This window comes from Rhipicephalus microplus, chromosome 3 (assembly GCF_043290135.1).
Source record: "Rhipicephalus microplus isolate Deutch F79 chromosome 3, USDA_Rmic, whole genome shotgun sequence".
Classification (NCBI taxonomy): domain Eukaryota; kingdom Metazoa; phylum Arthropoda; class Arachnida; order Ixodida; family Ixodidae; genus Rhipicephalus; species Rhipicephalus microplus.
In genome coordinates, this window is record NC_134702.1 from 260983379 (window position 1) to 261008648 (window position 25270).

The window sequence follows — 25270 nt, forward strand, 5'->3', positions numbered from 1 at the left end:
GTGTCCTTATCTCCAGACTCCGCTACTTGCTTATATACACTTGCCGCGGTATTCTGGATATTACCAGGCGTTCTTGCGGTAGGGAAAGGGTGGGACCTTTCGTAACAAAATGATGGGATCTCTCGTAACGTGATGCGACTGCGCAGCACCATGCTCATTTCCTTCGAGATGTTTCTGGAGTTCGCTGGGTCTTAGATCCGAGGACGTTGGTCGGCGTGGCGGTGGTGCCTTCAAGCGGGAGAGAAGGCGAGCGTGCGCCGGCTTATGTTGCTCTTGCACGAACGCTACTATTCTAGTAACGTTGGTTCTCGCAACGTGTGCTTTTTTTGAGTGCTCATTTGTGGCAGTAGCACAACCATTAAAAAGATGAGGATGGTCACAGAGGAAAGAAAAGAAGTGGATCAGTTCGGTCGCTGTTTCTGTGCACAGTTCAATTTCTGCTCTTTTCTTGGACTATTAGGCTGACATCCATTTCTTCGCAGTGTGCCAACAAGACGTCGGGTGAAGACTTCGAGGGCTCGGCGTCTTACAGGTAGGAGGTTCTTTATCAAAGACTTGGCTATTACGCGACCACTACGGTTGTTGGTAGCCATCGCCACGAGCCTTACGCTCGTCCAAGTGCGTTAAACTACATTAGTGATACTGCAGGACACAATTAAAAGCCTGGGGGCTTACAGGTGCGCCCAAACATCATAAAGCCAGCCCGTTTGCTCATGCAGAACCGCGAAATGGCGCCAGCGAGCACAGTAGCAATGGAAGACGATGAAGCTGAGGGCAAGAAGCTTGGCTTAGAAGAGAATCCTCTCGACGATAAAACGTCAACCTATTACCTAAGTGATGAAGACATGGGCGAAGATGAACCATTTACGTCAGTTACTTATAAAAAGAAACGAGCAGAGGGTATCCCAGTCGTCTTTCGTCCAACAGCTGAAGGTGCTAGCTTCTGGAAAGTGAACCCCAATCGAGTGTCAGCTGAAGTAGTTTCCGCTGCTAAAGAAAGAGTGCAGTCATTCAGAACGACCAGAGATGGAAGCTTCAGTGTCAGCGTTGCTTCCTTAGGTTAGTCAAGCGTCTTCTGATGCTTTCAAATGTAGGTGGCCTGGAAGTTAAGCCTTTCATCCCAGAGACATACACTCGGAACGTTGGGAAAGTAAAACATGTTCCTCGGCAGTATTCAGATGAACAACTCCTAGAGTACTTGAGAGATGCAGGGGCTATATCGGCGCGACAGCAAATAAATTACTACCACCAGGAAGATGAAGGAGTAACGTCGCGTACACTTCACTCAGTGATTCTGACTTTTCGAGATGACCGCCCGATTCCAGGAAGAATCTACTTAGGATTCACCAGTCACCCAGTAGAAGAATATCTTGGTCCCGCACTTCGGTGCTATAACTGACAGCGATTCGAACACATGGCGAAAAGTTGCCGTAACACACGCCGGTGTAAGATCTGCTCAGAAGAACACCATCATAAGGAGTTCAACTCAGTTCTTCTGGCTAAGTGTGCAAACTGTGCAGGTAATCACGCTGCCTCATGTTCATGCTGCCCGCAAAGTAAAGCTGCTGCGAAAATGTGTCGGCTTGAGGTCATCCATGGAAGAAAACCGCGCCCCAATGAACCATCTCCAAACCTTGAGATTGTTCATCCTGTACGTGATCCACCTCAGCAGCCACCGCAACAACAGCCGACAAGCATGCCAAGAGAACCGCCAAGAGCACACCCGAGAGACCACTCACGAGAAGTACCTTCAAGTGACCCAACCTACGCGTCAAAGCTGCGAACGCCCACGCGACCTCTGCCGGAAAGTAGCAAAACCGACAGTGCCAGTGTTCGCCCCAAATACAACATCGAAACGTCACGTCATTCTCAACAGGCCTCAGAAAATCAACCATTCAATGGAGACCGTGCCTCTGCATCAGTCATGCAATTGATTCTACCAATGCTTTTCGCAGCACTTAAGGCAACCCTGTCTGCTCTACCGGAAGCAAACAACCTGCCAGAAGTAAAAGCCCTGCTGCCTATGGAAGCACTACTGTGTCAACAATCCGGGTCAAACCTGCCACAAGTAACATATGAATAAGTGCTACAAAGATGTCTCTATATACCAGTCGAATGCCAATGGTCTTCGAAGGAAGTGTGCTGACTTCCGCAAACTCCTTTTGCAGTATAATTTTCCAATACTTTGCATCCAAGAGGCAGGAATGAATGATGATTTCCGCCTCTCCAACTACGTGATATATAAGTCATCTCGTCGAAGTGGTCCTAGCAGAGTGCATTTGTGCGTCAGAAAGGACCTACCTTCTCACCAAGTTCACTCAAGTGATTCGGACTTCCCGGAATTCGTCACTTGCAAAGTATTCTTTGGTGAGCAGTGCGTAACAGTGATTAAGTTTTACCTACAACCTTCAAGCCGAATTTTGGTGGAAGAGCTAACAAATATCTTCAACATTTCTAATTCATATACTTTCATATGCGGAGACTTTATTGCGCACAACATAATCTGGGGTAGTGATCGATGTGATGCACGTGGGAACATTGTTGAGTGTGCCGCAGACAAACGCTATTTGACAATTTTAAAAGACGGCTACCCAACTTTTCGCCGAGGGCATAACTACTCGAGTTGCATGGATGTAGCCTTGTGTTCCCAAGATCTAGTGAATGGTGGGGTATGGACAACGGATGTAGAAACAGGTATGAGTGACCATTTTCCTATTCTAATAAATCACCCCTACTTGCGAAATGACGACACCAGACGCTACAGCAAACTGACGAACTGGAAAGCTTTTCGGTACCACCTAACAAACCAAAATACTGAACTCACAACAGTTTAAAATTTACTAAATTTCTGCAAGGTAATGTGAATAAATGTACAAAGAAAGTCTCGATTCCAAAAGACTATGCTGCAGTCGATAGAGACTATGAACATCTAAGAGCCATCAGACGACGTTCAGAAAGGGCATATTGACGCAGCGGAAGTTTAGAAGCATACAAAAATGCACAGAAAATCCACAGTATAATGCGCAGACGGCTAGAAAATTTAGGTAAACGACGCTGGCGTGATTTCTGTGGCACGCTCTCTCCCCACACACCTGTTCCAACAATTTGGCTTGTAATTCGAGCACTTAGTGGCCATGTATCACAGAGCTTCCCATTTCGTGCTCTTGCTGTAGCCTTCGACAAACCGGAAGCTGTGGTAGCAGATAAATTTTGTCAACTTATCAGTAGGCCCACCGCATCACAATGTGCCTTACTTGATAATTCTGTCGCGTTAGCTAGCCAGAAAATAATGCTTACTTTTGGGCCCAGCATCCTCTACTATGTATTTACGTTAAAAGAGCTGCATTGTGCTATAGCATCATGTCGTCAGGAAAATCGGCCTCTGGACCGGACGGCGTTACGTACAATATGCTAAAGAACCTTGGGCCCACAGGCACAACTATTTTCTTTGATATTTACAATAATCTATGGGTGCAAGAAATTGCACCCGAGTCTTGTAAGTCTGCTCGCATCATACCGATCTTAAAACCGGCTAAGACGTCCTTGAATCTTGAATCCTTCCGTCCAATGTCTGAAAAGCTGTCTATGTAAGGTAACGGAAAAAATGATTGATGCGCGACTTCAATGGTGGTGCAACAGAACTGGTGTATTCTCCAACTACTTGACAGGTTTTAGGAAACAGAGATGCACAATGAATGCAATACTGGACTTAGTAACGTATGTGGAGCATGAACGCGCCTTTGGTAGTTTGACGGTCGCAGTGTTCTTGGACATCAAAAGGGCATTTGACACAGTCAGTCACACTCATGTTCTGCTGAGTATGTTGGAACTCGGACTGTCCGGCAGGTCTTTGCGGTGGGTATCCAAATTTTTATCACGTCGTAAAATATTCATTCAGACGAGTGAAGGAAAAAGTGCAGAACACGACGTCAGACAGGGAGTGCCACAAGGAAGCGTACTCAGCCCTTTTCTTTTCAACTGTGTTATGGCTGATTTAGCTGAAAGACTGCCTTCCAGGTTAAAATACACCTTATATGCCGATGATGTGTGCATTTGGGCATCTGGCACGGGCATACGGTTAATTCAGATTGCATTGCAAGACGGAATAAATATTATCAACAACTTTTTAAAACAAAGAGGAATGATTCTATCGCACGCAAAGACAGCTGTATTGCCCTTCACCCGTAAGGAGTTAAAAAGCTTCAATCTCAATTTAGAAGAAGAATTACTAATAATTGTGACACAGTATCGGTTTCTCGGAGTAATACTTGATAGGCAGCTATCATGGGCACCTCACATAAAAAAACTCGAAAACGAGGTGAATACGCTAGTGAATATACTCCGCAGAATTGCTGGAACATCAGGGGGCGGATCTGTATCATCCATGCTCGCTGTTCACAATGCTTTAATGCGACAAAAAGTTGCATATTCTGCAGCAGTGTTACACGGCCTTTCCCGCACTTCAGAGAAGTGACTTCAAAGACTATTAGCTAGGGGACTGCGCGTCTGCATAGGTGTTCCACGAGCGACTTCCAGCAGCCTTGTCATAGCAGAGACTCGACAACCACCCTTTCCAGTCATGAGAACAATTGAAACATGCCGCCATTTTTTTCGCTTACAGACGCAACACAAGGACCACCCATTGGCACTGGAGATTTTACTAAGGGATAAAAGCAATGCTCATAACGATGTACAGAGTAATGTACACATATTACCCAGAAATGAATTTTGGAGCTCTGAAATGGACTATCCTCCATGGCTGCTTGCAATAACAAGCATTGAATTCTCAGTGGATGGCATTATCAGAAAGAGAGACATGTTCATTCAAGCTGCTCAACAACTAGCGCTTTATCAGATACACATGCGGTATCCAGGGTACATACACATTTACACAGATGGCCCAAGTACTACAACGTCTTCAACATTGGCATTTATCATACCACAGCTCAATATTCAGGAATCGTTTAAATTATGTCGCATGACGTCATCTACTACATCTGAGCTCTTCGCTATTCTGTATGCTCTAAAGTTTATAAACTCGGTAGCAGACGCTAGAAAATGGGTACTTTTCAGTGACTCATAGGCCGCATTAAGATCACTGTCCAGTACAAACAGAACAGTATTAAGTGATAGTATAACATACGAAACGCTGAAAGAGCTCACCAAAGCAAAGAAGGCGCAACATGAGATCAAAGCCCAGTGGATACCTGGCCATTGCAACATTCCTGGAAACACAGCTGCCGATGAGGCAGCACGACAAGCACATCGTAAAGACGTTACTGTTTTTACCAATTTCGAAAAATGAATTGCGTAGTATTATAAAGAATACAACTTTCAGAATGAGCAAAACTGCTTGGTTTGACCAAAGTACAAACAGCTGCGATTTATATCACATCGATCCATTTATTGAATTCAAAATTACGCTGGCATTAGATAGAAGTATGGAAACTCTAATTCACCGATTGAGGCTGGGCCCCTCATACACAAAACATTTTTTGCACAGAATCAGCAGAGCTGAAACTCCCGAATGCGAATGTGGATTTATAGATGAAGACGTATGTCTTCTTCTCATAGACTGTCCACATCATGACACGCCGAGACGCCGTCTTAAGTCCGAACTGTTCGCATTGGACCAGAGACCATTTAGCATGAAAAAACTTCTCGGCCCGTGGCCAACTGGAGTTTTACAGTCCCACGCTTTAAAAGCATTAACACGTTTTTTTACAGGACAGCGGGATTGCTGACAAGTAATAACAAAGAACAAACTTTGATTTGTAACACACGTACTTATTATGTACAGTATCATGTGACAACCATCACGTGTGTGTAGTGAAATGAATGACGTGTCGATTATTCTGTACACGAGCGAATGCATCTTTATAAGGACCAGACGTGTGCTCTGCTGTTTTGTGCTGGTGGACCGAATATTAACGAGGGAAATTTCCAGAGACTTCTTACATTGACTTTCGAACATTTACTTATAATTATGTTGTGATATGTGCGTATAAGTGTGTCTATGCATATCTGCGCACGAGTTTTCTATTTTCCATGCACTGATTTGTATGTTTTGCTTCAAGATACGTGTTCATGTTTCAATCAACGGCTAAGGAGTAGCCGGCGCCATAATAGTGCGCCAACATCTCCTTATATATCATATCAATAAAAAAAGATGAACAGCTGCGTATCTTAGCGTTTTGCTTTATGGACGCGTAGTGGGCTCTATGCTGATTCGTAAAGGGAATAATTATGACGTAGGGGGCACTCAACACGTGTGTTTGCAATAGTCATTCAATGATACTTTGAAGCGGCATAGGTTACGCGTACCTTCCTTAGGCATGGTTCAGACCGGTGCCACGGAGTGGCCAGTATAGTATTGGAATGTCTCCTCAAGCAGTCCACTATTTTGCGACCCTATAATGAAACGTAACATGAATCGGACGAATGAAATAGGAAAAGAATTACATTTTTCCCCGAAACACACAACGTTTTCATCTACTCCCTGTTTTGAACTTCAAACATTACTGAATCAAAGCCTCACCTTTAACAACAAAGCATAATTTGTGAAGTAGCTTGGCTGATTACCAGCTTGGCACGCTTATAAGAAAACGCGCCTACTAGAATTCTATTGTTGTATAGACGGTGTTGTTTTTAGGTTGGCCTTCATTCACGTAGTCGCAGTTCAGTGCCGTAGGTATTCGTCGTGCAGAGCTACACCGGTGGTGTATGAAGGCTTTATGCCTTGCTGTTTTGGACCCCTTTGTGGTGCCCCAGTTGCCTGTTCTATCTCCAACCTTCTTAGCTTTCTTGCAGTGTTAGTGCAGCATTTGCAACAATGCTGTAAACTTTATTGCAGCGTTTCAAATTACGAGAGCACCAGTGCACTATTCATGGTGCAGTGATTGCTAAAGAACTGTTGGTCAATTGCCGGACCTGTAATTGCTGTTGTAGGAGCATTTGTTTCAGTCGATCAAAGTAAAATGAAAGTGAGCGCTCATTTATAACTTACAAAACTGCGAGTGACTGCTGCTGTTCTAGCCCAGGGGATCAGGCGTTCCTGAGTCTCGAGCTGAAAGCTAGTCGGCTCACTTTATCACCGCTACGGGCTGGGATCATTTCGTCGTTATCCTTTTTTTTTCATTTTTTCTTCACTCGGTTTCTTTTACGACTCGGCGCATACCCATGTTCGCATCGCCAAGCAAACAAGGTAATGGAGATGATCTGGCTCAGCTTAGTTATGCAGGCGTGAGTACATGTTTTTAGGGGCAAAGCTCCTTAGGGCGTGGGTCTATCCATCTCTTGTATGTATGTAGTAGTACGTAGCCACCGGTAGCACACACCCGCTCTAGAGCGAGTACGCGCCACAGGGGATGCGAAATGAAAGATGGTGGTATTTGGAGTGCTCGCTAGATGGACGTATGGATGGATGTACAGACAGACTAGCAGTTGGACGGACGGACGAATGGATAGACGCGTCGACGTACGGACGGAGGAACACATGAATAGACAGACAGACAGACAGATGGACGGACTCATACACGGACGCATGGCCAGAAAGATGGACGCATGAATGGACGCAAGGGTGGTCGCGTGGACGGACGGATGCAAGGACGAATGGACGAACGGAAGCAAGGGTGGGCTAATGAACGCTTCGCCAAACTCATCATTCACTCCGTGGATATGCTGTGATTTTTTTCGAAGGCGAAAGGCCACAACACATTCTCTATGACGAAGTTCAGTTACCCAGAGCCGAATGCAGGCGTGGTGTAAAAATGTGAACGATCTTTGAATCTATAAAAAAGAAACAGACGCAAAATAATGTATAAAAAATTCATTATCTAAGTAGATTCTGAAGAGAGAAACAGATTATTTCTGCTTGTTTGTTCATATCTGTACCCCTACAGGAAAGTGGACAGTACTTTATGCACCGCCTGGTCTTGATCTCATCAATAATTTAGTATCTGACACATGTAACATTCGCGAAAAGGTTGACGCTGCGTACCCGCTAGTAAGCAAACACAAATAGTTCTGTTCACTGCATGCATGCGTCTGACGCGTCCTTGACAAGCGTAAGCGCTGATGGGCAGTGCGACCCAGTGTTCCGCATTAGATGCAAAGGCACACTGTGGCGAACGGTGCATTGTTAAAACTAGTACCAGCACACATAAAGGGTTTTGTGTCAGACGCGTGGCAAAACTCCTTGGTGTTCTTCAACGCAACTATTGTCAACCCGAAAATACGCCAGGTAGTCATTGTAGCATTCATAAATTTAATATAAACAGTAATAAAACATCACTTTTCGTTCAAACACGCTGACGTTGCAAATACTCTTGGTAACGGGAGAAGTGCCCCCGCAGAAACAAGTGTGGAGGTTGCCATTCACGAGATATGTCACCAAGCTACTATTCCTCAGCCTTATTTAGGTGTTTCGCATACATTTACACTTAATGCATCTGATGGCATCAACTCTATGGGGTGTCAATTAAGTACTCGATAAAACTATCAAGAGGCATTTCCTTCGTTGAGGAATTACAGGAATCAGATTGTACTGCGCAGCTATTTATGGAGGGGGATAGGGCATCGTTTTTTCATTCAGAGTAATTGAAAGGAATGAAATTGCAGCAAAAGGAAGGCCTCAGAGTAGAACAGGAATGGAAACTGGAGGTGCCCATTACGCAACACTGGTTTAGCCACGCATCGCGAACTGAAGTAGGCGGCAGTTCAGAAGGCAATGCGCACGAGGGCTGAATACGCTATGGCAATTTTCTTCTGTATAGGAAAGCTTGAGGTCCCCCAAATTGTTAGTACACGTGCCTATCTTTTTCATGCCGGATTCGGTCATCAATACTCAAGACATTAATCTTTTCGCAAAAGTTCCCTAGAAAAATAGCACAACCGTAAGGTTAACGTCTGTTGTGGCCTGATCTTTCAATACCGGATTTAGCTATAGTTTACGTAGGACATGACCATTAGGCGAAATAGGCTTTACTGAGTGGGCAACCGTTTATGTAGTTGTTCTTGCCGCTGTTGTGACCGCCATCAGCCTTCGAACTGTCCCGGTAGCTAAAAACCGATAAATAATTCTCGACACGTTACAAGAGCAAGTGTGCGCTGTTGAGACAGGCCTATTACTTCTGTCGAGGGTGAACGAAGGTGTCATTGAACTGGTTCGGCACGATGAAAACCAATGATACAGGAAAAGCTTTTGTGACTTCGACTCCATAAATGGTACAAAAGCATTCCGGGCAAGCGATGAGGCAAGGGGTCATTGTCGAAGCTACCGGGGTACTCGATGTTTAAGGTGGTAACTAAGACTGAACCGGCTGGCGCGGCACGTTTCAAAGAGAACAAAGTTACAAAACTTTGCAGGTGTTCAGAAGTAACTCCTAGAAAAAGACAAGAAGTTAGTCGACCGCAACTCTTAGAAAACGACAAGCAATTAGTCGACCACACCTCATTCACCCTCTCTCCATAGTATCTGCCAAAGGAGGTGGTATGCTTAAAAATAAACCTGCCAGGTCACTACCACGTTTTACTCGAACGCAGACAGGCAAGTTTGGCCCGTGTTCAAAAGAGCCCTTCTTTCCGAATTTAAGACCTGTTTGCTACCTTTTCTTTCTAACCTCAACCCCTCGCCGGAACACTTCTTGAGAACCTTGATCACCTAGAATCGTCAGACATATGCGAAATCTTGGTGTCGTGTGCAAAACCTTACTGTTGTGTGTCGAAGACATTATTTGGACATCGTTGAGACTGTACCTGCTCCACGTTCACTATGTGGTGTTTTTCCCCGCTTGCGCGGGTGGTGCGCCGATACCATCGAGCACCGTATTGGCTGAAGAGGCAGACAAAGCACCTAGGGTTGGAAACGCCGCGCTATTTAGGCGGAAGACATTTTGTATAATTTGAGTTTTTCAACCAGCTTTTACTTACCTGATAATGCACTTGATCACTTTATGTAGACTTCTGATATCATAACCACATAAGAGATCTTTGTCATTCTAACGAGCGCCTCAAATGACTTATTGAACGAAGGATCTTACGACGTGTGCCCACTACCGAAAATGAGACCCGATGGACCCGGAGTCGCACCAACTGGTGGCCGCGGTGGGATGCGGCGAACCCCGGTCGTAACACCACAGTCAGCAGTTAAAGAACTTGCAAGCATACAATATTTGCGATGGAGGGATGATTGCGTGATTTTACAAAGAGAACGTACCACTGGAAGAATGTCTCGAGTAAGTGCTGTAATAAAGCAGTTATTGAATATTCGACCCCGATATCTCGGAGGCATGCCCTCTGGCGTGTGATGTCGTGAGGGCTCAGTTGCAGGTCTGACGTTTGCGCTCGCTACGCGAAGGCTGCTCAACGCTGCGTTGGTCCTGCTCAAGGTCTTGTACTCCTGGTGGGCTAAAACAATTCACAATAAATGACTGAGAGAAGTGCTCGGCGGAATCAGTGCAGTTTCGGTCAAGAGGACCCTCAAAGAAAGACATTGCTGGCCTCATTTGAGAGCCATAAATATATACACATGCTTTGTATGTAAATTTCAGGTGCCGTCAGAGACAGGTTCTTCACACCAAGTACCAGAACTTGGCGCCCAACGTGTCTTCTTAATAAATTAGGGAGTATCAGTGAAGAAGCGGACACGACAGTCGTTCCGTCCCCGTTTCTTTTCATGGTCTCTGTGCTTTCTTGTGTTCACCAGCAGTGTCAAAGGGGGACAGAAAGAAAAGCGAGGGTGCACCGGAACTTATCGCATGTCACCGTGTCTCGCTCCACGCGTTCGAGTTAGAATTCACGCGGCATCTCAGCCAGCTTGAAATCTGACGTGGTTACCACGGTGAAGTCCATAAAAACTTTGAATAAAAAGCACTTTTGACGAATATAGCACGGTTTTTGCACCCATAAAGACTTTCCGGCCAGTTTTCTGTCACTGACATCGGCGTTTAGGCTTAGCTTGCTTTGTCTGCGCTGTAGTAGATTGTTTGTATACAGCGTGCTGCGCGTGTTCGGTAGCCAAGCCTTCTATCGGCTAATGTTCTTTGTTCAGAGTTTTCGGCATATGACGAACTACGCGTGATGCCATTCATATTCATTCATTCATTCATTCATTCATCCATTCATTAATAATGTTAGACCTCAAGGGGACCAGGGTGGAAGGTACAAGTAGGTTTCACGAAACATTTGCTAGAAAAGTCTGAGGTTACCTTGCAGAGTTGATTACAAACAGCAGGAAATGTATACAAATTAGGTGACAAAGGCACACTAAAGAATAAAAATAAAGAGCAGAATAAAGTGCGTCGTGTTCGAAAGCAATTAAAAAACGTTAGATAGCATCAAGAGACAGTCGAAAGCATTATTGCGGAATAAAACCTATATGTAGCCACAAATTTGTGCATATAAAAGCAGCTTTAGACTTCAAATGACGTAAGCGAAAAGCACATACGTTTTTATTTAGGTGACGTATTTCATTATTTGAGAGCACGGGGTAAGTAACTGAACCTAAAATAGTCGTTACGTGAATCAAGGGCCGTTATGTATACATACTATGGCGATGGCTTGAATTTTCCTGCGTGCTAAGCTGAAAGAAAACTGTGTGGGTTAGTTTGAAATGATTGTGAATCAACTGAAAGAGGAACTTTAGTCTCTCAAACTTCGTTATAACTTCCACACTTTCGACACGCACTTGTGCACTGTTACGAAGTGCACCTTCGATGACGTTACGAAGGGCGCCACGAATCTCGCTGCTGCCACCACTGTTACGAATGACGGCGACGTCAACACGGTCCCGAAGGCGCCACTGCTTCCGACTCCGCCGGCAAGGTCACCAGCCGTGGGGTAGCGTAAGGTTTCTCAGCTCGCGACTGCTTCTGCGCAGAGCTGGTAGACGAGCGGATGAGGCGACGGTGAGTTAAACAAGGTTTATGTACAGCATATATACAGAGGGGTTACAAATTCGGCGCTGGGGCCGACAGCTAGACTCGAAGAGCCGAACTCTCTTCTCTGACACGCAGATCTACTACTCGTGACGCGCCGCAGAGTTTTTTTATATGCACCGGGTAGATTCTTTGAGTAACCAATGTCCAACCAGAAGCACCGCTGGTCGTGAGGTCAGAATCCTCCAATGGGGTCGCTGCTGTGCCGCGTCAATCTCATCGAATCTGGAGCCGCTGCGCTGTACGTGGCTGCACCCAAGGTCGAGTGACGTCGCCACGCAATGCGTCAGACTCGCCAGACAGGAAGGCGCCGATTGCTTTGACGAGCTCGCTGGCTGAGGTGACTCACTCTGCGTGCGCGGCAGAAAGGCACCGCCGCGTGATGACGCCGTCGAGTTGTTCGTGTCAGGCAGGCTCGCTCTCTGGCCTTGACAGAGATTGTCTTTTCCAGAGTCATGGACGTTCGCTGTGGACTCGCAGGCATAACAGCATCCCCACTGCCAAACAATGCACCGAAAAAACGAGCTGCTTCCACGTGGCTCGGATGTGAGGCGCGCTCGCACAGTAAAAAATTTTACACTCAAAGGGTGTAAAAAGGGTGCTTTACGAGAAAGCACCCTTTGCTACACTCTTTAACACCCATAAATGATCTATAAAAAAAAGCACCCCTTTGTTTGGGTCCTTGCCTCGATAGCACCCTAAAATAGGCTCTAAGGGTGCTTTTGTGCCTGAGAAGGGTGTAGGTGACGATTTATCATATGGAATATGCAGCAAAAGAACAGCAAATAGTTATATTATTTGGGATTTTACGTCTAAAAAAACGTCGATATAATTATGAGGGTAGTCGTAATCGAAAGCTCCAGAGATTTTGACCATTTGGTGTTCTTTAATGAGCGCTGATATTGTACAGTGCACAGGCTTCTACCTTTTCGCCTCTGTCTTAATTCGACTGCCACGGCTGGCATCAAAACCGCGACCTTCGGATTGGCGGACGAGCAGCATAGCTACTGCACGAATATTTGGACCTTGCGTTAAATGATGGCCTAGACTTAGAATGTGTGAAGGTGCTCTCCGAATACAGTAGAATGCCAGCAGAAGCAAATCACGTTTCATAAATAATGACAATTAACTGCAATCCATGTTACGAAAGCTTTCCTTAGCGTTGGTTATAAGCTACATGTTTTCTATGGATTATATACACGAACATAATGTTCGCCCGAGTATGGGTGTTTGTGTGTGTGAGTCTGCGCACGTGTTCGTGTGTAAGCGCGACTGCGTGTACACCCGTGCATGTGTGCGTGCGCGTGTATGTGCGAGTCCGTGCTTGTGCTAAGCGTGCTTGTGCACATGTGTACGCCTATGCATGCGTGCGTTTATGCTCGCGTGTGTGTGGCCGTATGTGTGTATACGTGTATGTGTGTGCGCCTGTGAATAAGTATGCATCTGTATCAGTCCGTGCGCCCTCAAATTTCGTGTGTGTGTGCGGGGGGGGGGGGCACTGCTTCTTAGTGTTTAAGGTTCCACACCTGTTCAGACTGGGAGTCTATATGGGAGGTTGCTTAAGGAATGGCGGTGGTCAACGCACTGTACATGGACTATTCATCACATGGAAAACAGCTGCACATTCTCGTACCTTATCTTTGCTTACGAACTTACTGTGGTAGCTGATTAGGTACGCTGAGGCGCTTCTACGCTCGAAAACGTGGGTTATGACAAATTCACACGGAAAGCTGTAACTGCACTTATGCACAACCATCGTTGATATTAACAACATTTAACTAACAACGTGCCCTTCCTTTGCTACAGGTGCTTAGCTAGCTCATTGGGCAACCATATGGAATTATGTGCTGATCATGTGGTCAGCAAAAAGTTTGTTATAACAACCTCGGCACGTTTTAGGGTGTGTGACAAGCCTTCTAAACATCCGCGACTGTGGAATAATTTGTTCCAGATTTGACTACGCATTCAGTGTTTGCGGCACTATACGCGGAATTGCCAGAAAGGGACAATGCGAAAAGAAATTCTTCTGAAAAAAGGTGTAGTGATGCTCTCCCGCAAATGCCACCAAGGACGAAATAATTATTATTTCTGGTCATTCCAGGGTGCACTTTGTTTTCCGCAAGTTTTGCTTCACTATTTTCGGCCCACTGCAGTCGCATTCCGTGAAGATACTCAAAGAACCCGAGGCTGGTAAATAACCTGCGCTGCTGTGCGGCAGGGTGGAAGGAGAATTCCTTCCGGTGGGCTCGGTAGCTGTGCGAAAGCGCAGTCTACTAATCCGTTCGTCTTCACTATGCAGATACTCACCGTTCTCACGAGCTCGCTCCTGACGGCTTTCCTGCCTACCGGACAAATGCCGTATCCCGCCCCCAACACCTTTGTGAATGGCTCCCACAACTGGTGCCATCTCTCGACCGATCTTCACTTCATCGTACCGCCGCCAGATGTCTCGATCTACGTTCCAGCCTGGCCATTCTCGTCAAAGCAAACTTCAACGTCACCGGCTATAAAAGAGTGCCACCCGTCTTCGCCGCTCTGTGGGCTCGGTAGCTGTGCGAAAGCGCAGTCTACTAATCTGTTCGTCTTCACTATGCAGGTTGGTAACACCCAGGTTCTCTTTTGTAAAAAGTCAAGTAATTATTCTCTAGTACAGCTGCCGGGCCCGCAGTGCTGTGTTGCTATTATTGTCGAATGTTTTCAAGTGCTGCGCTCATTACTGCTTTTGGGAGGGGATATTGAAACTAACCCGGGGCCTCCAGATACCATACATGCTGTACTCACCGAGCTGAAAAATCTTTCTGTAGCACAAACCAAATTGATCGCGGAACTTCAAACTGTTAAAGATCATCTGCGATCAACTGACGCAGCACTGAATGATGTATGCAAGCGTCTGACTAATCTGGAAACGCATTACTGTCAACTTTCAAGCATGCGCAGAGAGCTAGATGACACAAAAACCTTAACCACTGATATCACCCGGCATTATCATAACTTTCAATCCCGTGCAGACGTTAGCGAAAACCATTCCCGCCGAAATAACCTGATATTTTATGGTATTCCTGATCCTAATCCCAAAGAATCCTTTGCCGATTCAGAGGCAACAGTCATTCGGTGTATCACTGAAAACCTTGAACTAGAAATACAGCCTTCACAAGTGGAACGCGCACACCGCCTTGGTCGCCATTCGCCTGACCGCGTCCGTCCTGTAATTGTAAAATTTAGTTTGTTTAAGGTGAAACAGTCGATCTTCTTGGAAGGCAAGAAATTTAAAGACACTAACTACAGCGTTGGTGAGGACTTTTCCCCTGCCGTCCGACATACACGAAGACACCTTGTCACTTTTGCCAGATCAAAATCTACAGCATTTAAATTAAGCTTCAAAACTTTGCTCATAGGTTCTAAACGCTATGTCTTTGATGAATCCTCCCAGGCAGTGAAGGAAGTAACCTAGCAATCACTGCGTCGTCCGTTATCATCAACTAATCCCCAACCAACGCAGCAAACTACCGTGTCTCTTTCCGTAATCTTCACCAACATTCGCAGTTTCATTTCGAAACGCGAAATCGTCTCTAATCTTGTTTCATCATCCAGTAGCAACTTGCTTTTATTAACGGAAACATGGCCTAATAGTGACGTAAGCGATCAGGAAGTTCTAGCTGACTTAACTAATTTTCAGATCTTCCGTAAGGACCGGACGGCAGAATGGAAGGAGGGGTGCTCATTGCTGTTAGCCAGAGCCTACCCGCAACTTTGGTGAATATTTCGTCAGACTTGGAAATATAATGGATAAAATACCAAGCTGTACCACAATCAGTTTTAATTGGCGTGTGCTACAGGCCCCCACATAGGAATCCTGACTATCCCGGCAAGCTTAATTCGGTGCTAAATGAACTTTCAACAAAGTACCCTAATGCCCATATTATCTTGTTTGGCGACTTTAATTTCCCGAATATTGACTGGCCTAATCTAACTGTTAACGGAGGGCTACAGAGTGAGGCGAGTGAATTTGTTAATGTATGTCTAAATTTCAACCTAGCTCAAGTTGTCACCAAACCAACCCGCGTAACCCAAGACTGTGAAAACATATTAGACCTAATACTAACCAGTATTCCTGATAGTGTAACATCTATTTCCTACTTGTCAGAAATAAGCGACCATAAAGTAATTCAAGCCGACATTTTAATCACTCCTCCAAAACAACGAACCACTAAAAAAACCATACGACTATATGATAAAGGAAACTACACTGCTATAAATGATGAATTAAACTGTTTTCTTCCAATATTCAAAGATAATTTTCTTTATCGCACGGTGCATGATAATTGGAAGTTATTTAAGGATAAATGTGATACACTGGTCGAAAAATTCATCCCTAAGCTCAGTTTCCGTGCCTGTTCCCAAAAACCATGGTTTACTAAAACGCTCAAAAAATTAGAAAATAAGAAAAAACGCCTTTTTCGTTCCGCCAAGCAGCAGAATATCGAAAACGCATGGTTAAAATATTATGCTACTGAAAAAGCTTACCTCACGGCAATACGAAATGCTAAGCATTCTTTTTTTCACTCTCATTTACCGAAATTGCTTGCTAGTAACCCTATGAAATTTTGGCAGGTCATAAATCCCAACCACTCGTGCACTATCACTTTCACTAATGAAGCAGGTGACGTGGCCACTGACTCGGAATGTGCCGACCTGTTTAATAGAGCTTTCTCATCGGTTTTTAGCAAAGAAACTGGCATTCCACCCCCGCCACAGCCTACCGTAGTCAGTACTTCCATGCCGCCAATCCTTTTTGTTGAACCTGGAGTTTTTGCAATCATTGATAAACTTAAATTATCTTCATCATCAGGTATCGACAACATAAATTGGAAATTTCTAAAGAACACTCAACAGATCTATGCAAAATTTTTGTGTCTACTTTACTCGCAGTCTCTTTCCACGGGTGAGCTTCCTAGTGATTGGAAACACGGAAATATCACCCCAGTATTCAAATCAGGTACTAGAAAGTCACCCCTCAATTACCGACCAATTTCATTAACTAGCATTCCATGCAAAATCATCGAACATGTCATCTACACTCGGATTATGGACTTCCTAGACTCAAATAACTTTTTCAATTCCGCGTAGCATGGCTTTCGTAAAGGTTTGTCGTGCGAGACTCAACTGGCAATGTTTTCGCACGACTTGCATATTAACTTGGATTCTAACGTACAGACGGATGCCATATTCCTGGACTTTGCGAAGGCATTCGATAAAGTAGCACATAAACGCCTTCTGTTGAAACTTTCCCGCTTAAACCTACACCCCGACGTCCTAAAGTGGATCCGTGAATTTTTAAGTAACCGCACTCAAGCTGTCTTTGTTAACAATGCTACCTCTACTTCACTTCCGGTAACATCTGGTGTCCCGCAGGGGTCGGTTCTGGGTCCGACTTTATTCCTGATATTTATTAACGATCTCCCAACTCATGTATCCTGTAAAATCCGAATGTTTGCCGACGATTGTATTATTTACCACACTGTTTGTAACGCTTCTGATCAATTAGCTCTACAGAGTGATCTTAACAATGTAAAACAATGGTGCGATGATTGGCTAATGGAACTTAACCCTCACAAATGCAAAGCCTTATCCTTCACCCGCCGCCGTTCTCCACTTGTTTTTCCATATTCCATCAGTAATGTTCCAGTTGAAACTGTTAATTCTTTTAAATATCTGGGGTCACACTCTGCAACGATCTTTCATGGGGTTTGCATATCACGAAAGTCATATCATCGGCAAACAAAACATTGGGATTCTTGCGACGTCATCTACGTAACGCACCTAGAAACGTAAAATTATTAGCTTACAAAAGCCTTGATAGAACTAAACTTGAATATGCTTCCCCAATCTGGAGCCCGCATCAGGCCTATCTTGAAGACGCCCTTGAGTGTATTCAAAACCGTGCCGCTAGGTTTATCAATAATTCTTACTCCCATGACGTCAGCGTATCTTCACTAAAGGCAGAACTTCAACTGCCCCTCCTTTCCCTCCGCCGCCGTATCGCCAGTCTTTCGTTATTTCATAAGTTTTTTCACAGCTCGATGCGCATGCCACCTTATCTTGTTCCCCCAGCGTACATCTCTCAACGAACTAATCATCCACTTCAAGTCGGACGCCCACGTGCACGCACCGTTACTTTTTCAACATCATTTTTTCCTCGCACGGCAGTTGCCTGGAATGGCGTTTCAGGCGACATTCCTGCCATTACTTGTACTTCTACCTTCACAACCAGTATCACTGATCATCTTTCACTTTAGGACAAACAAATTGTTTTCTGCTCAATTTTTATGTACCCACCCCTTATGTAATGCACCGCAAGGGGTCTTTAAGGAAATAAAAAAAATGATGAAATGAAATTGCCATTTACAAGGAGTTATTCTTGAAGCGCAATTCGGTTGCCTTCCGTGTCGAACTGCCGCCCGCCGTATGCGCAATAGCGTTTGCCTTTCGGCACCTTCTTGGCAGGTTTCGTGCTCATCCCGCTCACCCGGGCCAGCCTTGCCCCTGGAACGGCGTTGTAGATAAGCGAATAGTTGCGTCCCCAAACACCTTCGTCGACAGCTACGGCGCCACTTCCAGTGCCTCCTCCTTCTCTCTCTCAACGTTTCTCTCTCTCTCTGTCTCATCCGTCTTTCAAACGCGTTGCGTTGGTCTGGGGTCGTGGTCGCTGTGTGAGTTCTAGCGAACAGGCGCATCTTCAATGGTGGTCACGCATGACAACGTGTTCGAAGTGACGCTCGGATTAAGGAATATTCATGGAGGGGCGGACACGGACAACGTGGGTCTGTTAACGGTGAGTGTACTGTTTTCGTAGGTAGTAATCATACAGCGCTAGCTGGGCGCCTGCTGCAGCTCTTGCGAAGTAGGCTGCCAGTCATTTACAACAGCATGCGTTCGCGGGCCTGTTGCAGATGGCCGATTAAACGTGTGACTTAACGAGTTCACACTGCTACGCGCGATGTTGTGTAAGAGCCTGCATCACTCATACAGTGACTGATGTGATCACTTAACAAGGGCGCGATTAGTTGCTGATTGCAAATTGTCTCTACACTGCTCAAAGTGATTGATATTGTTTCAAGATGCGCTTTAGGCTACATCGTAATAACATTTCTATTAATACTTGAAGCGGTATGAGCCTTTGGACAGAAGATGAAGAAGCGCGAGGGCCGGGGCAGGAAAGAAGAGGAGGATGAAGTGAAAAATAAAGCAGATTAAGATGGACGCCAGTTCCATACTGAAGCTTTAATACTGTTCCGTTATTTTAAGTAGGAACACTACATTATTTTGGCGCAGAAGCCAAACGACGTCCTAAAGCCATTCCTTGGTGTTTTTTGTAATGTGTACATAGACGACATTATAGTCTTCTCCAAAACAGAGGCTGAGCATCAGGACCATCTGTCTCAGGTGTTAAACGCCTTGAGCTTGGCACATCTCAAGGTTAATTTTAAGAAGAGTGTATTCTTTCAACAAAAAGTGGTGTTTCTTGGAAGAGTCTTCGATGGGAACACCAAAAGCACAAAACAAGAGTCCGTCGAGAAGATCTCCCAGTTGAAGAAACCATATGACGTCCATTCACTGCGTGTGTTTTTGGGATTGGCAGGACATTTCCGATCTTTCATAAAGGACTTTGCTGTCAAAACTAGATGCCTCACGCGCTTAACGCAGAAAGAAGTTCCCTTTGAATGGAGTGACGAATGTGAGAGAGTCTACCGTGACTTGGTGCACAGAATTTCTTCTGACCCCGTTCTGCGTATACCAGATTTCACTTTACCCTTTGAATTGAACACTGACGCCTCACATTATGGGACTGGTGCAGTGTTGTATCAAAAATGTATTGAAGCATCTGGCCGAGAAAAGCGACACGTAGTCGGTTACTACAGTTACACTTTCAAGCCGTCTGAAACAAACTACACTACTACGGAAAAAGAAGCACTGGCGGTTCTGAAGGCCGTTGACTACTTCCGCACGTACCTGGAAGGTACGAAGTTCACTTTGTTCACCGATCACCAGGCACTCACTCATCTCTTGAATATGACCCAAACTAAAGGGCGTATCGCCAGATGGGTGAATTACTTGCAGCAATTTGACTTTACCATCTTGCACCGACCAGGACCGCTTTTAACCGATGCAGATGCTCTATCAAGATTGATGGTACAAAACAACACAGAAAAATCTGAAGAAATCAATGAAGTGAAGCTGTGGGAAGGCTCAGAACAACTGGTTTTTACGGAAGGTCGGTATCAAGTCCCACCAACTCTTGTTTCCAAAGTGCTTTACTTGTACCACGATAGCCCAGAATCTGGAGGACACGACGGCTTTTGGCGTACCTACAACAAGTTGGTCAAGAGGTTTACGTGGCCTCACATGAAGAAAGACGTTAGTCAGTACGTTCGTTCATGCCATGTGTGTCAAGTACACAAAGTCAAGTATAAACAGCCTACGGACACCATGATACTACCTTGCCACTCGAACGTGCCTTTTGAAGTAGTTCACCTGGATTTCGCCGAACTTAACAAGAAACGGGAAGGAGTCAGAAAAACGCAAGCTTTTCTGCTGGCCATAGATGAATGCACCAGGATGGTCGCGGCACGAGCAGGAAAAGAAGATGCAAATAGCGTCATAACCCTTCTCGAAAGGGACATGTTTAGAACTACGCGGACAATCGTATGCGATAACGGCCCCGCGTTCAAGAGTGAAAAGCTAGTAAGATGGGCTCGAGATCACAATGTATCGATCAAGTTCTGTGCGCCATACCATCCTGCGGCGAATGGGCTTGCAGAACGTGCCATACGGGACGTGAAACAATACATCAAGATGTACGATAGTTTTCCTGGGGGATGGAAATGTTCTTTAGAAGCAGCCGTAAAACATCATAACCGATCCTACACAAGTGGCTTGGGGTGCAGTCCACAGTACGCTTCTACAGGAGAGACCCCTATTCTGCAGGCAGACCGTGAGTTGGGACTCTTGGAAAACCTCAAGATTGTCGAGGAGAGGCAACAAAAATCACAGGAGGAGAGGTACCGAAAACGAATGAAAAAGAATTTCGACAAGAGGCATCGAGCAGACATGCCAGACATTCAAGTCACCGACCTCGTACTAGTGAGAAAAGGAATAAGAGATTCCAGTGCCAAATTTTATGGGCCTTACTCTGTGACCAAGACAGCCACCCAGAACGGAATTTTGAAGACTGTCTGGTACACTGGTGAACGTGGATCTGTTGAATGTGCTTCAATTGGGAATGTCTTCAAGTATTACCCCAGGAGGGGTAATTAAAAGAAAGCGGGAAGGGTGAAGCGGTATGAGCCTTTGGACAGAAGATGAAGAAGCGCGAGGGCCGGGGCAGGAAAGAAGAGGAGGATGAAGTGAAAAATAAAGCAGATTAAGATGGACGCCAGTTCCATACTGAAGCTTTAATGCTGTTCCGTTATTTTAAGTAGGAACACTACATTACTCAAATGTGCAACGGGCGTCTGTAGGTGTAAGCGTAAAAAAAGAAAGAAAAAGAAAAAGTTATGTACAGAGGCGCACTGTATGCAATGGCTTTTTTTTCTTAAAGACGGTGTAGTTTGAGGTGCTTATGTGCCGCGATGCTCCCAGTACGTGCGCGTCGGTCTTTTAAAATATTTAGGACACATGTCACCAGCAACAGGGAAAGATCTAGTAGACTTCCAAAGGGGCGTTGTTGTAACCATCACCGTGCGTTGTTTTTCCTCGTTCTTTTTGCTGTTTTCGTGCTTTGCTTTCATCTGCGATAACGTTCGGCGTTATAACAGAATCGAGAGAGTATACGTGACTGTGGGAGGTATGTGCAGTAGCTCTAGCATAAGCCATGGCTGCTGCAACGTAGACGGGGTCCGCGCGCGTTGGTGTCGTTCGAGCGCTCCTACTTGCTTGATTGTGTTTAACTGAGTGTTTAGGCACGGGCTACGTTTGTAAATCCCGTGGTCAATAATCGCTAATAGCGTGTCTCTGATTGCCATCAGAGAATGGGCTTGGTTGTCGAAATATACCAGAAGCTTTTCTGAAAGCAAGCTTTGAAGAATTTTTTTAAAAAAGCAATACTTTCATACGTGCTAGGCAGTGCCTATTGCAGGCCCGCAACTCTTTAAAACCTGGACGAGCTATCACATCTTTTATCAAATTACAATGAATTAAGATGATTGAACTATAGATGACGAATTTCTGTGCTAGACTAGATGCACAAAATACATGTTCGCAGCCCTACGTCTAGAAAGCAGGCAAATAGGAAGCGCAGCGTCAAATTTTGATTAGATTCTATGGACGGAGTTTCTTGTGAGGGTAGAAGGGACGAGAAAATTGTTCATTTTTGATGCCCTTAGAGAGGCAGTCAGAATTGCACTGAATGCTGAATTGTCACAATTCCTCAAATTGCTATAGGCGTGTTAAAATCAGTAAATCTTTTACTTTTTGCAGACCCCTTCGCTAGTGCCACGCCAAAGATCATTTGTTCTCATGTAAAAGAGAAAGCAGAGAAGCCTTCACTGTTTGTACCTGAAGAGGTAAGTTTGTTGTGCGTTTTGATTAATGCTACATGTTCTGAACGTTGTACTTTAAGAATTGTTTTTGACACTGGCTCAACATCCTATAAGGAATTTGATTCTTAGGTGAGTTCAGGCTTTCGTAAGTGCGATTTTTGAGCTGTAGTCTTACACTTAACCTCAATTTGGGAATATGCTGTATGCTGGAAAACTATGTTATGTTTGTCATACGAAATTATTGGAATGTATGGTTTGTATGCTTCGAGTTCAGTGTAAAGTCAATAGCACGCCATTTCAAAGGATACACACTACACATTCTTCATATATGGTGCTGCCGGAACAGCACGAACATCATTTCATGAGAAGTCATATTTGCTCTTATCACAGGACGAGAGCGTGCCGATGACGCCATGCGTAGTCTACCCCGGCCCCAGCCTAGAGCAAGCCTAGTTCCTGAACCTCCACGTGGATGACCAAAAATCTTTCGTGTCAATAATGACGAAGAAGGAGTGACAGCACTGATGAGTTGATTTTGTTTTATTTTCAACATTGTCTACGGCCGCAAGGCCTTTAACAACCACCGTGATAGAGCGGCTCTTTCTCGGCGTGAGTTCGCAGTTTATCAAAGAAGTTGTTCAGGCAGTACGACGCTGAAAATCTTAGTGTCACAATGCCTGAACAACTTTTTCTAGTGCGGTCATGGGAGATGAACAAATATTGTTATTTGTATAAGTTATTTTGCTTAAATATAGCTGGACTATTCCATGCTAAATGTCCCAGCCACTTTGGCGACCATCTGAAATGTATTTGAAAAAAAAAATGTGCTGACTTACTGCGTTCAAAAAACAGTGAACTGCTAGAACACTTCAGCGAGAAAAAAAGTTTTCTTTATCTGGCGTGCTTCTGAACTTCCTCGCATAATGATGGCTGTGTGCTGTTTGTGGAAAATTTCATTAAAAAAACCGCTTATTTTTTCTGAAGCAAGTTCAGTCTACATGTTAAGTAAATGTGCTTGTGTAAGGTATTTAAAGCTCAATAATAATAGTGCAATTTTTTTGCCACAATCACTTCCAAGAATCAAGCCAATATGTGTTATGTTTGCATTTTTTATTGCAAAATTGCACTTTGTATGAATATCTGAGCAGTGAATACTTACTCCACAGAAAGTATATATTAAGGAAAAAATATCTTTAGACCTCTCAAGCTGCTGAAATATACGAGAAAATATCAAGAATTTCACAAAATCGTAATCTTTGTCCGTATTGAGATGCAATTTGCTCCATGTTGTGATGCAATGAAAACTCATCATTATACCTAAATTGTAAGTAAATAAAATTCTTTCTATAATAAATATATTATCACAAAAAGGGCCGGAAAGAGCGCTGTCAACTGAATTTTATTGAAGGTGCTACAAGCGTTTTTATACTGAGCACAAGAACAGGGCTCATCTGCAACAACACATTTGGGACCATGACAAAATAATTTCAACCAAGAAAAGAATACTCTTTTTCGGAAAAGATAAGTGAAGGTGTACTGATGCAATTATCCTTGGCCTTCCTGATAAAAAGTTCTAAAATCTCTCATTTTTTTCTGCTTGCTTTTTTTTCAAAAACCGTGTTTTATGAAACCTGGGGCTGCACTTACATTCTTTACGGTATCCGGCCATGAGACTACTATAGCCCTTCCTAACATCTAAAGCATGCTGTCTTGCTCGATCATTGAAGCATTGCCCAGTTTGTCCTATGTTTAATTTTCCACATGTTAGCGGTATGTCGTACACATTAGATTGACATTCAGTAAACCTATTTTAGTGACGAATGGTGCAAGATTGACTATTCCTGGTCCTGTTTGTACATGCACTTTTGAAAGCTTACAAGGGGTGGAAAACAACAATGTCCTATCTGCTGGCTCTTTTCCTAAAATTGTGAGACACTTTATGTACGTAGTACTTTGTAACATGCAAATGTCATTAGTCATTCTGTTTTTTTTTGGTCCTGTTTCCTGTAACTTTACTTTCTGCGGGAGGGTTTCGCAAACGAGTGTGATGATGCTGTTGGGGTATTGGCTGGCGCTATCAGCCCAGGAGTGCTAAGAATGTTCTGCCTTTTGATAGTGGGCATTCAAAAATAGTAAAAAGAGGAATGGACACCACATGTATTCAGGCCACCCTTCAGACGTCATGTTGGCCCAAGGGTGAGGTCAGGCTTAAAAACCAAATTAAAAGAATAAACGATGCTGGAAATCCCAACAGAATCATCACACCCGTTTGAGAAACCGTGATATCATGATAGTGATATCATGGTGATTGTATATATTTGAAAGAATCAATAGTGTATATTTGCCTGTATTTCATTCCTATTAACCGATTGTGTACATGAAGGAGTATTAAACTGGAAACCACTAGGATTGTAGATACTTGAAAGAGTTATAGGGATATATTAGCGTGTATTTCATTTGTAGTCTCTCTGTACTTGAAGCAGTATACTAAACTAAAACCAATGTAATTGTATGTTTCAAAGAATTGTCAATAAAGTGAACCTGAAAAAATATAATAAACATTTGAGGTGTTGCGTGTGTAGTGTACGTATACGTGAACATGTGACACATCTGGTGACAAAGTTGTATGGCAGAAGAAAAGTTATAAATTTTATTTGCCTACTAAATAAATGCAATATGAAAAGGCAGCAAGGCTTAGTTTTCTGTAACGTGCATTACGCATATACTGCGAAGTATATATAGATCCAGCAGAAGTTCATACACGATTGTACGTGTTTATATTTTTGCCCACACGCA

General features: G+C 44.3%; 1 long non-coding RNA gene across 1 annotated transcript; it reads left to right on the plus strand.

Moving 5' to 3' along the window:
- Positions 1–22395: 22395 nt before the first annotated feature.
- LOC142803550 (uncharacterized) lies at positions 22396–25035 on the plus strand. Its single transcript, XR_012894163.1, has 2 exons — positions 22396–22498; positions 22865–25035. It is a non-coding gene; the product is annotated as an uncharacterized LOC142803550 (long non-coding RNA).
- The last annotated feature ends 235 nt before the right edge of the window (positions 25036–25270 follow it).